General features: G+C 48.0%; 3 non-coding genes across 3 annotated transcripts; 1 reads left to right on the top strand and 2 right to left on the bottom strand.

Moving 5' to 3' along the window:
• Positions 1 to 80: 80 nt before the first annotated feature.
• Positions 81 to 154, bottom strand: trnai-aau (transfer RNA isoleucine (anticodon AAU)). The gene has a single exon. It is a non-coding gene; the product is annotated as a tRNA-Ile (tRNA).
• A 3,199-nt stretch (positions 155 to 3,353) lies between these two features.
• On the bottom strand, positions 3,354 to 3,435 carry trnas-cga (transfer RNA serine (anticodon CGA)). Its single transcript has one exon. It is a non-coding gene; the product is annotated as a tRNA-Ser (tRNA).
• A 2,592-nt stretch (positions 3,436 to 6,027) lies between these two features.
• On the top strand, positions 6,028 to 6,120 carry trnar-ucu (transfer RNA arginine (anticodon UCU)). The gene is made up of 2 exons: positions 6,028 to 6,064; positions 6,085 to 6,120. It is a non-coding gene; the product is annotated as a tRNA-Arg (tRNA).
• Positions 6,121 to 15,504: the final 9,384 nt, after the last annotated feature.

Below are 15,504 nucleotides of genomic sequence, written 5' to 3'. Positions count from 1 at the left end.
GCAGGTCCCGTGTGAGTTTCCATCCAAACTTTTCAACAAATAACAAAATCAAGAAACTACCCTCTCTACCAAAAATCAAATGGCCCGTACGGGGATCGAACCCACGACCTTGGCGTTATTAGCACCACGCTCTAACCAACTGAGCTAACCGGCCATTGGGTTTGGTGCATGTGTATAAGCTTATATTTTCGAGACTCTAGCTGACGATTTCCTGCATTAATCTTTCAGCATACACCTGCAGTTGTCAATCATACACTATCCTATCGGCAAATACTGTACATATGGCACTGTGTGCCACACATGACAACAGCCAACACAAGTGACAGGCAATGGCCAGCTCCAACAAGCGAAAGTCTAACCACCGCCCCTTCACATTCAACAGCAAGACCATCACCGAATCCCCCACCACCATTCCCAACAACAACTTGCATTTATATAGCACCATTAACGTAGTAAAACGTCCCAAGGCGCTGCACAGGAGTATTTTCAGACAAAACATTTGACATCAATCCACATAAGGAGAAATTAGGGCAGGTGACCAAAAGCTTGGTCAAAGAGATAGGTTATAAGGAGCGTCTTAAAGGAGGAAAGAGAGGTGGACAGGTTTAGGCAGGGAATTCCAAAGCTTAAGGCAACAGGAAGGTTGAGCGATTATAATCAGGGATGCTCAAGAGGGCAGGATTAGAGGAGCGCAGATATCTCAGGGGGTTGTGGGGTTGAAGGAGATTACAGAGATAGGGAAGGGCGAGGCCATGGAGGGAACAGAAAAGCAAAATATTATTGAAATGGAGAGAGACTACAGAATGCTGCGGTTAAGAGGGATCTAGGTGTCCTCGTACATGAAACACAAACAGTTAGCATGCAGCAATTAAGTAGGCAAATGGAATGTTGGCCTTTATTGCAAGGGGCATGGAGTATAAAAGGAGGGAAGCCTTGCTACAACTGTACAGGTGAGGCCACGCCTAGCGTGCTGCATACATTTTTGTTCTCCTTATTTAAGGAGGGATATACTTGCATTGGAGACAGTTCAGAGAAGGTTCTCTAGGTTGATTCCTGGGATGAAGGGATTGTCTTATGAGGAAAGGTTGAGCAGGTTGGGCCTATACTCATTGGAAGTTAGAAGAATGAGAGGTGATCTTATTGAAACATATAAGATTCTGAGGGGGCTTGACAGGGTAGATGCTGAGAGGCTGTTTTCCCTCATGGGGGAATCTAGAATCAGGTGGCATAGTTTCAGAATAAGGGTTTGTCTATTTAAGACGCAGATGAGGAGGAATTTCTTCTCTCAGAGGGTTGTGAATCTTTGGAATTATCTACCCCAGAGAGCTGTGGAGCCTGAATCATTGATCATATTCAAGGCTGAGATAGACAGATTGTTGAACTATCGGAGAGTCAAGGGTTATGGGGGAACAGGCAGAAAAGTGGAGTTGAGGCCAAGATCAGATCAGCCGTGAACTTATTGAATGGTGGAGCAGGCTCGAGGGGCCGAATGGCCTACTCCTGCTCCTATTTCTTATGTTCTTATGTTCTTATAAGGGCAGCAGGTGCATGGGAACACCATCACCTCCAAGTTCCCTTCCAAGTTACACACCATCCCGATGTGAAAATATATCACCATAACTTCATCGTCACTAGGTCAAAATCCTGGAAATCCCTCCCTAACAGTACTATTGGAGGACCTTCACCACATTGACTGCAGCGGGTCAAGAGGGCTTCTCACTACCACCTTCTCAAGGGCAATTAGGGATGGGCAATTAATGCTGGCCTTGCCAGCGATGCCCAAGTCCTAGGAACAAATTAAATTAAATTAAAATAGTCACGACTGTATGTGGCAGGATTGCAGAGCTTTGATCTGATCCGTTGGTTGTTGGATCGCTTAGCTCTGTCTACACATGCTGTTTCCATAGCTTAGCATGTGTGTAGTCCTGTGTTGTAGCTTCATGAGGTTGTCACCTCATTTTAGGTACGCCTGGTGCTGCTCCTGAAATGCTCTTCTACACTCCTCATTAAACCAGGGTTGGTCCCCTGTCTTGATGCTAATGGTAGTGTGAGGAATATGCCGGTCCATCAGGTTACAGATTGTGGTGGAATACAATTCCAAAACTGAGGCCCCCTCTGCCCTCTCGGGTGGACATAAACGATCCCATGGCACTATTGGAAGAAGAGCAGGGGGTGGTGAGGTTTACCCCGGTGTCCTGTAGCCAATATTTATCCTCAAATCACCATCACTAAAACAGGTTATCCTCGATTATCACATTGTGGGAGCTTGCTGTGCACAAATTGGCTGCTGCTGTTTTTCCTACATTACAACAGTGACTACAACTACATTGCCTGTAAAGCGCTTTGAAACGTCCTCAGGTGAAAGGCGCTGTAGAAATCAGAGTCTTTCTTTTACAGCCTTCGAAGTCACAGAATCACAGAAACCCCACAGTGCAGATAGAGGCCATTTCGGCCCATCGAGCCTGCACCGACACATATCCCACCCGATCCCCGTAACCCCTACACCAACACATATCCCACCCTATCCCCGTAACCACACGTATTTAATCCCCCTAACACTAATGGTCAATTTACCACAGCCAATCAACCTAACCCGCACATCTTTGGACTGTGGGAGGAAACCGGAGCACTGACAACTGACAAAAACCAAAAATCAACATAAATTGAATTTAACAGCCAAAGCTGTTAAAGCAGGCTGGTTAGCTCAGTAGATTAGAGCGTGGTGCTAATAACGCCAAGGTCGCGGGTCCGATCCCTGTACGGGCCATTTACTTTTTGATGGTGTGGGTAGTTTCTTAATTTTGCTATTTGCTGAAAAGTTTGGAGCTGCAATACTTTGAAGCAAAGCTGCAAAACCTTAGTTCTGCCGAGAGCTCAAGGAACTGGAAGGTTGACCCTGTGTCTATCAGTCCACAGATGGCGCTGACCTACAAATTACTCCTACTGGTCGCGTGGCCTAATGGAAAAGGTGTCAATCTGCGGTGTTAATTTTGAGGTTATCAGAATATTGCAGGTTCGAGTCCTACCCCGGTCTTTTTACACACTTTTTAATTGGTGTTCAGTTTTATAAAACCAAACCGTGTTCCCACTTAGTAGCTGAAGGTGATTCCATAGCAAACACTGCAGGGCTCTTTATTAATTAGTATTTTTGATGCTGCTTTGTGTGTGTATTGCTCACTAGTTCCCCAACAAATCCACAATATCTAATTGATGCCGATAAATTATTCGTGTTTCAATTGGAACGTTGGGTTAATCAGTGTAATAAAGTGCAGTGGAGGGAATTCTGATCCATTTCGGGACCAGTGATCGCCACAGGGAGCCGATGAAATAAAATAAAGAATTTGCATCAAAGTCGCTGCGAGCAGGGTTCGAACCTGCGCGGGGAAATCCTATTGGATTTCGAGTCCAACGCCTTAACCACTCGGCCATCGCAGCTGCAAGCTCACATCAAGAAAATGCTTTCTATTGTGAGTGAGACAGGAACGAGCTCAGCGAAGACAGGGCATAAATACTCACCGATAAATCCAGCAGGGAATTCAGGATTAACTTCTTTGCCCAGAGAGCGCTGAGAATGTGGAAGGAGCTCCCACGAGCAGTAGTTGAGGCGAATACTACAGATGCATTTAAGAGGAAGGGAGAAAGGAATAGAAGGATATGCTGATAGGATTTTTAAAATTCGTTTATTGGATGTGGGTGCGCTGGCAAGGCCAGCATTAAATGCCCATCCCTAATTGCCCCTTGAGAAGGTGGTGGTGAGCCGCCTTCTTGAACCGCTGCAGTCCGTGTGGTGAAGGTGCTCCCACAGTGCTGTAAGGGAGGGAGTTCCAGGATTTTGACCAGGCGACGATGAAGGATCGGCAATATACTTCTAAGTCAGAATGGTGTGTGACTTGGAGGGGAACTTGGAGGTGGGGGTGTTCCCATGCGCCTGCTGTGCTTGTCCTTCTAGGTGGAAGAGGTTGCGTGTTTGGCAGGTGCTGCTGAAGAAGCCTTGGTGAGTTGCTGCAGTGCATCTTGTAGATGGTACGCACTGCAGCCACGGTGCGCCGGTGGTGGAGGGAGTGAATGTTTAAGGTGGTGGATGGGGTGCCAATCAAGCGGGCTGCATTGTCCTGGATGGTGTCGAACTTCTTGAGTGTTGTTGGAGCTGCACTCATCCAGGCAAGTGGAGAGTATTCCATCACACTCCTTACTTGTGCCTTGTAGATGGTAGAAAGGCTTTGGGGAGTCAGGAGGTGAGACACCCGACGCAGAATGCCTAGCCTCTGACCTTCTCTTGTTGTCACAGTATTTATGTTCAATGGTAACTCCCAGGATGTTGGTGGTCAGCTCCTTTCTTCATGTTGGACCAAGGTTTTAATGAAGTCGGGAGCCGACTGCTCTTGGCAGAACCCAAACCGGGCATCAATGAGCAGGTTATTGGCCAGTTAGTGCCACCATACAGCACTGTGGATGACACCTTCCATCACTTTGCTGATGATTGAGAGTAGAGAGTAGACTGATGGGGCGGTAATTGGCTGGATTGGATTTGTCCTGCTTTTTGTGGACAGGACATACTTGGGCAGTCTTCCACATTGTTGGATAGATGCCAGTGTTGTAGCTGTACTAGAACAGCTTGGCTGGAGCACAAGTCTTCAGAATGATAGCGGGGTGTTGTCAGGGCCCAGAGCCATTGCTGTATCCAGTGTGCTCAGCCTTTTCTTGATATCACGTGGAGTGAATCGAATTGGCTGAAGACTGGCTTCTGTGATGGTGGGGACCTCAGGAGGAGGCTGATATGGATCAGGCCAGGTGGTCCGTCCAGCTTCATTTTTATTATTTTGTTTCATAGCGGTTTGTTACAACTGAGTGGCTTGCTAGGCCATTTCAGAGGGCAGTTAAGAATCAACCACATTGCTATGGGACTGGAGTCACACAAAGGCCAGACCAGGTATGGACGGCAGATTTCTTTCCCTGAAAGACATTAGTGAACCAGATGGGTTTTTACGACAATCCGATAGTTTCATGGTTACCATTACTGATTCTAGTTTTATTTGGGGGGTGAGGAGAAATAGAGAAGGAGGAGGCTCGTGTGGAGTCCAGTTCGTGCAAATGCACTGTTTCTGTGGGGCAGACTCTATAATATTATGTAACACCCGTTTTAATCAGACACAGAATGATCCGGGACTTACAGCACATCCCTTTTAAACAGACACAGAATGATGCGGGACTGACAGCACATCCCTTTTAAACAGACACAGAATGATCCGGGACTGACAGCACATCCCTTTTAAACAGGCACAGAATGACCCGGGACTGACAGCACATCCCTTTTAAACAGACACAGAGTGATCCTGGACTGACAGTACATCCCTTTTAAACAGACACAGAATAATCCGGGACTGACAGCACATCCATTTTAAACAGACACAGAATAATCCGGGACTGAAAGCATGTCCCTTTTAAACAGACACAGAATGATCCGGGACTGACAGCACATCTTTTTAACAGACACAGAATAATCCGGGACTGACAGCATGTCCCTTTTAAACAGACACAGAATAAACCGGGACTGACAGCATGTCCCTTTTAAACAGACACAGAATGATCCGGGACTGACAGCATGTCCCTTTTAAACAGACACAGAATGATCCGGGACTGAAAGTAGACCCCTTTTAAACAGACACAGAATAATCCGGGACTGACAGCACATCCATTTTAAACAGACACAGAATAATCCGGGACTGAAAGCATGTCCCTTTTAAACAGACACAGAATGATCCGGGACTGACAGCACATCCTTTTAACAGACAAAGAATAATCCGGGACTGACAGCATGTCCCTTTTAAACAGACACAGAATGATCCGGGACTGACAGCATGTCCCTTTTAAACAGACACAGAATGATCCGGGACTGAAAGTAGACCCCTTTTAAACAGACATGGAATGCTGCCTGACCTGCAGAGTGTTTCCAGCATTTCATCTGTTTATACTTCAGATTTCCAGCATCAGCACTATTTTGCTTTTGTAATAGAATTTTAAGTAATTGGCTCTGTGGCGCAATGGATAGCGCATTGGACTTCTATTTGTATGACAGATTAAGGCATTCAAAGCTTGTGGGTTCGAGTCCCACCAGAGTCGGATTTTGGGTCAGGGTTCGGTGGTTCCTCCACTGACGGTACATTTTGCAGGAAATCGGTAATTCAGAGAAGGGAAACTACCGCCCGACACTTTCCCTCTGAGTACTCTCAACCCCTGAGTCAGTTACACAGAAGCAGGAGGAGGCCATTCAGTCCCATGGCCGTTTTACATAGGAACAGGGGGAGACCATTCAGTCCCATGACCCTTTTACACAGTAACAGGAGCAGGCCATTCAGCCCCTTTAGCCTGTTATACAGGAACAGCAGGAGGCCATTCAGTCCCTCGAGCCTGTTACACAGGGACAAGAGGAGGCCTTTAACGCCTCGAGCCTGTTGCATTGGACAGGAGGACGCCGTTCAGCGATACAAGATCTGTACAAGAACAGTAGAACTCCATTCAGCCCCTCGAACCTGTTACATAGGATGAAGAGGAGGCAAATCAGACCCATGATCCAGTTATAAAGGAACAAGAGGAGGCAATTCAGACCCACGAGTCTGTTTCACAGGAACAGCAGGAGGCCATTCAGCCCCTCAAACCTGCCACACATGAACAGGAGGAAGACATTCAGTCCCTCAAGCATGCTACACTGGAACAGGAGGAGGCAATTCAGACACACGAGTCTGTTATACGGGAACAGGAGGAGGCCATTCAGCCCCTCAAGCCTGTTATACATGAACAGGAGGAGGCCATTCAGCCCCTCGAGCCTGTTATGCATGCACAGGAGGATGCCATTCAGCCCCTCGAGCCTGTTACACAGTAACAGGAGGAGGCCATTCAGCCCCTCAAGCCTGTTACATAGGAACAAGAGGAGACAATTCAGACACACGAGCCTGTTATACAGGAACAGGGGGAGGCTATTCAGCCTGTCGAACGTGTTATACAGGAAAAGGAGGAAGCCATTCAGCCCCTCAAGCCTATTAGACAGGAACAGGAGGAGGCCATTCAGCCCCTCGAGCCGGCTACACAGGAATAGGAGGAGGCCATTCAGCCCTTCAAGCCCGTTATACATGAACAGGAGGAGGCCATTCAGCCCCTTGAGCCTGTTATACAGGAACAGGAGGAGGCCATTCAGCCCTTCGAGTCTGTTATAAAGGAACAGGAGGAGGCCAATCAGCTCCTCGGGTATGTTACACATAAACAGGAAGAGGCCATTCAGCCCTTCGAGCCTATCATACAGGAACAGGAGGAGGCCATTCAGCCCCTCGAGCCTGTTATGCAGGAACAGGAGGAGGCTATTTAGCCTGTTATGCAGGAAAAGGAGGAAGCCACTCAGCCCCTCAAGCCTGATATACAGGAACATCATGGGCAAGGAAACCTCCTGCTGATTACCACCTACCACCCTCCCTCAGCTGATGAATCAGTGCTCCTCCATGTTGAACACCACTTGGAAGAAGCACTGAATGCAGCAAGGGCACAGAATGTACTCTGGGTGGGGACCTCAATGCCCATCACCAAGAGTGGCTCGGTAGCAGCACTACTGACCGAGTTGTTAGAGTCCTGAAGGACATAGCTGCCAGTCTGGGCCTGCGGCAGGTGGTAAGGGAACCAACACGAGGGGAAAACATATTTGACCTCCCCCTGACCAATCTACCTGTCACAGATGCAAAACAGTTCAAAAAGTATTCATTGGCTGTAAAGCACTTTAGGATGTCCTGAGGTCGTGAAAGGCCTGTAGAAATGCAAGTCTTTCTTTGACAGCCTTCAAAGACAGTGACTTTGCGGGCAAAGACCAGAAACAGGGATGGTACTATAGATGCACTTTACAGATGGGCAGGTTAGCTCAGTTGGTTAGAGCGTGGTGCTAATAAAGCTCAGGTCGCGGGTTCGATCCCCATACGGGTCATTTATTTTTCGAGGGAAGGTTAGTTTCTTAATTTTGTAATTTGTGAGCAGTTTAAAAGTTTAAAAAGTTTAGAAGGAAAGTCACACGGGACCTACAAAGCTGCAAAATCTTAGTTCTATCGAGATTTCATGGACCTGAAAGGTTAACCCTGTGTTTTTCTGTCCACAGATGTTCCCTGACCTGTGGAGTGTTTCCAACATTTAATGAACATTTTCAGATCCAGCATCTGCTGCATTTCGCTTTTTATTTTACCGCAGTGTCCTCGCTTCTATTAACAAAAGTCAAAATTAAGTTGTAGCTAACGGGAAATGGGCCTTGCTATTTCTGTGAGCATTAGTGGTTCAGGAGTAGAATTCTCGTTTGCCATGCAGGCGACCTGGGTTCGATTCCCGGCCAATGTAGGTTAAACTTTTTAACAATTTATTTCAGAGCAAACACATCACATGAAACATTAATAATAAATTGGCTGTTCCTGTGTAACTGGATCAAGGGAATTAATGGCCTCCACCTGTTCCTGTGTAACAGGCTTGAGGGGCTGAATGTCCTCCTGTTCCATTGTAACAGGCTCGAGGGGCTGAATGGACTCCTGTTCCAGTGTAACAGGCTTGAGGGGCTGAATGGCCTCCTCCTGATTCTGTGCAACTTGCTCGAGGGGCTGAAAGGCCTCCTCCTGTTCCTGTGTAACAGGCTCGAGGGACTGAATGGCCTTCTCCTGTGTAACAGGCTCGAGGGGCTGAATGGCCTCCTGTTCCAGTGTAACGGGCTCGAGGGACTGAATGGCCTCCTCCTGTTCCTGTTTGACAGGCTCAAGGGGCTGAATGGCCTCCTCCTGTTCCTGTTTGACAGGCTCGAGGGGCTGAATGGCCTCCTCCTGTTCCTGTTCGACAGGCTCGAGGGGCTGAATGGCCTCCTCCTGTTCCGGTTTGACAGGCTCGAGGGGCTGAATGGCCTCCTCCAGTTCCGATTTGACAGGCTCTAGCGGCTGAATGGCCTCCTCCTGTTCCTGTTTGACAGGCTCGAGGGGCTGAATGGCCTCCTCCTGTTCCGGTTTGACAGGCTCGAGGTGCTGAATGGCCTCCTCGTGTTCCTGTTTGACAGGCTCAAGGGGCTGAAAGACCTCCTGTTCCAGTGTAACAGGCTTGAGGGGTTGAATGGCCTCCTCCTGTTCCTGTGCAACATGCTCGAGGGGCTGAATGGCCTCCTCCTGTTCCTGTGTAACAGACTCGAGGGGCTGAATGGCCTCCTCCTGTGTAACAGGCTCGAGGGGCTGAATGGCCTCCTGTTCCAGTGTAACGGGCTCAAGGGGCTGAATGGCCTCCTCCTGTTCCTGTTTGACAGGCTCGAGGGGCTGAATGGCCTCCTCCTGTTCCTGTTTGACAGGCTCGAGGGGCTGAATGGCCTCCTCCTGATCCTGTTCGACAGGCTCAAGGGGCTGAAAGGCCTCCTCATGTTCCGGTTTGACAAGCTCGAGCGGCTGAATGGCCTCCTCCAGTTCCGGTTGGACAGGCTCGAGCGGCTGAATGGCCTCCTCCTGTTCCTGTTCGACAGGCTCGAGGGGCTGAATGGCCTCCTCCTGTTCCGGTTTGACAGGCTCGAGGGGCTGAATGGCCTCCTCCAGTTCCGGTTTGACAGGCTCGAGGGGCTGAATGGCCTCCTCCAGTTCCGGTTTGACAGGCTCGAGCGGCTGAATGGCCTCCTCCTGTTCCTGTTTGACAGGCTCGAGGGGCTGAATGGCCTCCTCCTGTTCCGGTTTGACAGGCTCAAGGGGCTGAATGGCCTCCTCCTGTTCCTGTTTGACAGGCTCAAGGGGCTGAATGGCCTCCTCCTGTTCCTGTGCAACAGGCTCGAGGGACTGAATGGCCTCCTCCTGTTCCTGTTCAACAGGCTCAAGGGGCTGAATGGTCTCCTCCTGTCCCAGTTTGCAAGGCTCCAGGGGCTGAATGGCCTCCTCCTGTTCCTGTGTAACAGGCTCGAGGGACTGAATGGCCTCCTCCTGTTCCTGTTCGACAGGCTCAAGGGGCTGAATGGTCTCCTCCTGTCCCGGTTTGACAGGCTCGAGGGACTGAATGGCCTCCTCCTGTTCTTGTTTGACAGGCTCAAGGGGCTGAATGGACTCCTCCTGTTCCGGTTTGACAGGCTCGAGGGGCTGAATTTCCTCCGCCAGTTCTGGTTTGACAGGCTCGAGGGGCTGAATGGCCTCCTCCTGTTCCTATTGAACCATGTTTCAGGCACTGAAGTGGCTGATGTTCCGATTGTGCCCTCTGCTGTCCCGGCGCAGAAAGAAACACAGTGCCAGTGTATAAAAGCCCAAATCCTTGTACTTTCTTTCTTTCTTTGAATCTTTCTTTCATTTCTTCCTTTTCTGTGCCATATGCTCCTTAATCTATTGTTCCTTAGTGATAGATGTGTTCATATTTGCCGGTTTCAACGTGTTCATTGCTTCTGCTGATTTGAATTGTGTCGAAAAAGTGAGCTGAATTTCTCCACCTGTATGAAGCATCCTTGGGTTCGAAGCTGTTTTGGTTTCAATCAAACAAATGCACAGATTTCTCGAACTCGCTGAGCCTTTCCTGGCCAGTATTTGTTTCTTGCTTCCTTGCATTTGGAAAGGCCCAGGCTTCATCCCCGGCCTGTGCTGAGGGAGCTGACCAGAGCCTGGGCAGCGGTTACAATTGGTGTCTGTGGCCCTGTGTTAGGGAGAGGGTGAATGAGCCTGGCTTCTTGTCCACTCGCCCTGCTGGCTGTGGGCAATGGCTGAGCAGAGGACCAGTTGTGATGGGTGTCAGCAGGAGGGGAGAGGTGGAGAAGGGAAGTTGTAAAGATAAAGAAAGGGACTCCCAGCTGTGACAGCTGCTGCTGCCCACAGTAGGCAGTTTGGACAGTGGGTTACCGCAGCCCATTACACACACGAGCCAATCCAGCCTCCTCGTGGACTGCCTTCACTTACACTTCTCCTTTTTAAGATGAAACTGTCATTTTATTCATGTGACGTCTAAACCACATCCCCTCTGATTGTCATTTCAAAACCATTGCACTTACAGTCTCAGCTCAACATCGGCAAACCCCAGCAGCAAGCAGGTGAGATTTACAATCTCTTAATGATCAATGATCTTTCACAGGAACGTGTCAAATCAGTGCTATGTTGTTAAAGTCAACACAGGATGTCAAGGTCTTAGAGAGGGTGCAGAGGAGATTTACCAGAATGGTACCAGGGATGAGGGAAATCAATTATGTGGAGAGACTGGAGAAGCTGGGGTTGTTCTCCTTAGAGCAGAGAGGGTTAAGAGGAGATTTGATAGAGATTTTCAAACTTATGAATAGTTTTGATAGCGTAAATAAGAAGAAAGTGTTTCCACTGGCAGAAGGTTCGGTAACCAGAGGACACAGATTTATGGTGATTGGCAAAAGAACCAGAGGTGACATGAGGAAACATTTTTTTTAAGCAGCAAGTTGTTGTGATCTGGAATGCGCTGCCTGAAAGGGCGGTGGAAGCAGATTCAATAGTAACTTTCAAAAGGCAGTTGAATAAATACTTGAAGGAAAAACATTACAGGGCTATGGGGAAAGGGCAGGTGAATGAAATTAATTGCAAAGCTCTTTCAAAGTGCCGGCGCAGGGCTATGGGGAGAGAGTGGGGCACTGGGGTTTTTTGGGATTAATACAGGTCTATGGGGTGTGAGTGGGGCAGTGGGATTAGTTTGGGATTGATTCAGGGCTATGGGGTGAGAGCGGGGCAGTGGGATTAGTTTGTGATTGATACAGGTCTATGGGGTGTGAGCGGGGCAGTGGGATTAGTTTGGGATTGATTCAAGGCTATGCGGTGAGAATGGGGCAGTGTGATTAGTTTGGGATTGATTCAGGGCTATGGGGTGAGAGCGGGTCAGTGGGATTAGTTTGTGATTGATACAGGTCTATGGGGTGTGAGCGGGGCAGTGGGATTAGTTTAGCATTGATTCAGGGCTATGGGGTGAGAGCGGACCAGTGGGATTAGTTTGTGATTGATACAGGTCTATGGGGTGTGAGCGGGGCAGTGGGATTAGTTTGGGATTGATTCAAGGCTATGCGGTGAGAGCGGGGCAGTGGGATTAGTTTGTGATTGATACAGGCCTATGGGGTGTGTGTGGGGCAGTGGGGTTAGTTTGGGGATTGATACAGGGCTATGGGGAGATAGCGGGTCAGTGGGATTAGTTTGGGATTGTTACAGGGCTTTGGGGAGAGAGTGGTGCAGTGGGATTAGTTTGGGATTGATACAGGTCTATGGGGTGTGAGCGGGGCAGTGGGATTAGTTTGGGGATTGATACAGTGCTATGGGGAGATAGCGGGTCAGTGGGATTAGTTTGGGATTGTTACAGGGCTTTGGGGAGAGAGCGGGACAGTGGGATTAGTTTGGGATTGTTACAGGGCTTTGGGGAGAGAGTCGTGCAGTGGGATTAGTTTGCGATTGATACAGGTCTATCGGGAGATAGTGGGTCATTGGGTTTAGTTTAGTATTGCTGTGGCAAAGACCCAGAATTAACACAGTGGGCCGAATGGTCTCCTCTGCTCTGTAAATATCTATTGTTGGAGACTCCTGGGCAGCTTTTAACACACCATTTGCTGTACATTTCCTCTCCATATTCTTCTCTAAATGTTCACTGACGGTTCCTTCACAGCTACCCAGGCTCCCTGTTTTTCGTGTTAGCAGCAAATGTCGATACGTCTGCCTCCTGTACCCAAGTCCAGATTGTTGAAATAGCAAGAAGGGCAACGGTCGCAGCAGTGATGCAGGGGGGCCAACTCTTTACATTGTCCAGTCAAAAAAACACCCAATAACTACCGCACTCTGCTTCTGTCTTTTAACCAGCTTCCTGGTTTCGAGAACGGTTTCTAGTTGAGAATTAATTTTATCCCATATAAGGACATAGAAACATAGAAACATAGAAGATAGGAGCAGGAGTAGGCCATTCGGCCCCTCGAGCCTGCTCCGCCATTCAATGCGATCATGGCTGATCATCCAAATTCAGTACCCGGTCCCTGCTTTCTCCCCATACTCCTTGATCCCTTTAGCCTTAAGAAATATATCCAACTCCTTCTTGAATATATTTAATGAACAGACCTCTATTGCCTTCTGTGGTAGAGAATTCCACAGGTTCACCACTCTCTGGGTGAAGAAATTCCTCCTCATCTCAGTCCTAAATGGCTTACCCCTTATCCTTAGACTGTGACCCCTGGTTCTGGACTCCCCGGCCATCGAGAACATCCTTCCTGCATCTGGTCTGTCCAGTCCTGTCAGACTTTTATAAGTTTCAATCAGATCCCCTCTCATTCTTCTAAACTCCAGCGAGTATAAGCCCAATCGACCCAATCTCTCCTCATACGTCATTCCTGCCATCCCAGGTATCAGCCTGGTGAATCTTCGCTGAACTCCTTCCATGGCAAGAACATCCTTCCTCAGATAAGGCGAACAAAACTGCACACAATACTCACGATGTGCTCTCACCAAGGCCCTGTACAACTGCAGCAAGACATCCTTGTTCCTGTACTCAAACCCTTTCGCTACGAAGGCCAACATACCATTTGCCTTCTTAACTGCCTGCTGCACCTGCATGCTTACCTTCAGCGACTGCTGTACAAGGACACTCAGGTCTCGTTGCACTTCCCCTTCTCCCAATCTATTGCTATTCAGATAATAATCTGCCTTCCTGTTTTTGACACCAAAGATCATAACCTCGCATTTATCCACGTTATATTGCATCTGCCATGCTTTTGCCCAATCACCCAACCTGACCAAATCATACTGGAGTTTCTCAGCATCCTCCTCACAGCACACACGCCCACCCAGCTTTGTGTCATCTGCAAACTTGGAGATATTACATCTAGTTCCCTTGTCTAGATCATTATTATATATTGTGAATAGCTGGGGTCCAAGGACCGATCCTTGCATTGCCCAACTAGTTACTGCCTGCCGCTCGGAAAAAGACCCATTTGTTCCAACTCTTTGTCAACTGCCTGCCAACCAGTTCTCTATCCAAGTCAATACCTTGCCCCCAATCCCATGTGCCATAACTTTACACGCTAATCTCTTATGCGGGACCTTATCGAAAGCCTTTTGAAAGTCCAAATACACCACATCCACTGGTTCTCCATTGTCTATTTTACCAGTTACATCCTCAAAAAATTCCAGTAGATTAGTCAAGCACGATTTACCTTTTGTAAATCCATGTTGACTTTGTCCGATCCTGTCACTGTTATCCAAGTGCTCTGCTATTACATCTTTTATAATGGACTCTAGCATTTTCCCCACGACCGATGTCAGGTTTACCGGTTTGTAATTCCCATTTTTCTCTCTACCACCTGTTTTGAATAGTGCGGTAACATTAGCTACCCTCCTGGGTACTGTACCAGATTCCATCGAATGTTGGAAGATGATCAGCAATGCATCTAATATTTCTAGGGCCACTTCCTTAAGTACCCTAGGATGTAGATTATCAGCCCCTGGGGATTTATCGGCCTTCAATCCCGTCAATTTCCCTAATGCCATTTCCCTACAAATACTGATTTCTTTCATTTTCTCCCTTTCATCAGACCCTATAAGACCATAAGAACATAAGAAATAGGAGCAGGAGTAGGCCAATCGGCCCCTCGAGCCTGCTCCGCCATTCAATAAGATCATGGCTGATCTGATCCTAGCCGCCAATCTACTATCACAGAACCATCTCCTGAATCTAACAGAATTAGACACACAAAATAGGAGCAGGATCAGGCTACACAGCCCCTGGGCCTGCTCCGCTACCCACAGGGCCATGTCCGATCCGAACCTAGACTCATGTCCAAATTCCTGCCCGCTCCCCGTAACCCTTAATTCCCTTTACTTCTAGGAAACTGTCTATTTCTGTTTTAAATTTATGTAATGATGTAGCTTCTACAGCTTTGTGGGGCGGCATATTCCATGGACCTACCACCCTATGAGTGAAGTAGTTCCTTCTCATCTCAGTTTTGAAAGAGCAGCCCCTTATTCTAAGACTATGCCCCCTAGTTCTCGTTTCACCCATCATCGGGAACATCCTGCCCACATCCACCCGATCAAACCCCTTCACAATCTTATATGTTTCAATAAGATCGCCTCTCATTCTTCTGAACTCCAATGAGTAGAGTCCCAATCTACTCATCCTCTCCTCATATATCCATCCCCTCATCCCCGGGATTAACCGAGTGAACTTTCTTTGTACTGACTCGAGAGCAAGTATGTCTTTGCTTAAGTATGGACACCAAAACTGTATGCAGTATTCCAGGTGCGGTCTCACCAATACCTTGTACAACTGAAGCAATACCTCCCTATTTTTATATTCTATCCACCAAGCAATGAAAGCCAACATTCCATTGGCCTTCTTAATCACTTGCTGCACCTGCATACTAACATTTTGAGTTTCATACACCAGGACCCCCAGATCCCTTTGCACTTCAGCACTTTCCAGTTTCTTGCCATTAAGATAATAAATTGCTCTACGATTTTTCCTGCCAAAGTGCATAACCTCACACTTTCCAGTATTGTATTCCATCTG

Source organism: Somniosus microcephalus, unplaced genomic scaffold, assembly GCF_052327205.1.
Source record: "Somniosus microcephalus isolate GS21.2 unplaced genomic scaffold, FLI_Smic_1.0 unresolved_chr8, whole genome shotgun sequence".
NCBI lineage: Eukaryota > Metazoa > Chordata > Chondrichthyes > Squaliformes > Somniosidae > Somniosus > Somniosus microcephalus.
Note: the sequence above shows the minus strand (reverse complement) of the source record. Positions and strands in the feature narration are given on the sequence as shown.